The 1088-nt window shown below is 37.8% G+C and overlaps 1 non-coding gene across 1 annotated transcript; it reads left to right on the forward strand.

Annotated features, from left to right (window-relative positions):
- The first annotated feature begins 205 nt into the window (after positions 1-205).
- LOC127743552 (small nucleolar RNA R71) lies at positions 206-312 on the forward strand. Its single transcript, XR_008004938.1, has one exon. It is a non-coding gene; the product is annotated as a small nucleolar RNA R71 (small nucleolar RNA).
- Positions 313-1088: the final 776 nt, after the last annotated feature.

Consider the following 1088-nt stretch of genomic DNA (forward strand, 5'->3'; position numbering starts at 1 on the left):
GTACATAAACTGGTTATTTGCTCCCATTATTCACGAAATTCCTCTCAGAAGTATGAATTGGTTATTTGCAACTATGTCAATAAGTTCTTGAGCTTCTGCAGGCGTTTTCTTTAGGTGAATGGATCCACCTGCAAAATGGTCCAATGACATTTTGGAAAACTCAGATAGACCATAATAGAATATATCTAATATGGTCCATTCTGAAAACTTGTCAGAAGGACACTTTTTGGTCATTTGCTTGTATCTTTCCCAAGCTTCATAGAGGGATTCACCATCTTTTTGCTTGAAGGTCTGAACATCCACTCTAAGCTTGCTCAGCTTTTGAGGAGGAAAGAATTTATCCAAGAAGGTCGTGACCAGCTTATCCCAGGAGTCCAAGCTATCTTTAGGTTGTTAGTCCAACTATGTTCTAGCTCTGTCTCTTACAGCAAAAGGGAAAAGCATGAGCCTGTAGACTTCAGGATCTACTCCATTCGTCTTAACAGTCTCACAAATCTGCAAGAACACAGTTAAAAACTGGTAAGGATCTTCAGATGGAAGTCCATGAAACTTGCAGTTCTGTTGCATTAAAGCAACTAATTGAGGGTTTAGCTCAAAGTTGTTTGCTCCAATGGCAGGAATTGAGATGCTTCTTCCATCAAACTTGGACATGGGTTTAGTAAAATCACCAAGCATTCTCCTTGCATTATTGTTGTTGGGTTCGGCTACCATCTCCTTCTCTTGTTCGAAAATTTCAGAAAGGTTGCCTCTGAATTGTTGTAATTTAGCTTCTCTTAGTTTCCTCTTCAGAGTCCTTTCAGGTTCAGGATCAACTTCAACAAGAGTGTTCCTTGTTCCTGCTCATATGAAAGAAAAGAGAAAAAGAAAAGGAAGAGGAATCCTCTATGTCATAGTAAAGAGGATCCTTATTATTAGTAGAAGAAGAAAGGGGATAAGGATTAAGAAGAAGGAATAATCCAAACACAAGGGTAAGGATAGAGGAAGTGATTGGTGATGAAGAGAGGTGAAGAGAAGTGTTAGTAAATAAATAAATAAATAGAAGAAGATGAGATAGAGAATTCAAAAATTAATTTTGAAAAAGAGTTAGG

The sequence above is a fragment of the Arachis duranensis genome, chromosome 10 (genome assembly GCF_000817695.3).
Source record: "Arachis duranensis cultivar V14167 chromosome 10, aradu.V14167.gnm2.J7QH, whole genome shotgun sequence".
In the NCBI taxonomy this organism is placed as follows: Eukaryota; Viridiplantae; Streptophyta; class Magnoliopsida; order Fabales; family Fabaceae; genus Arachis; species Arachis duranensis.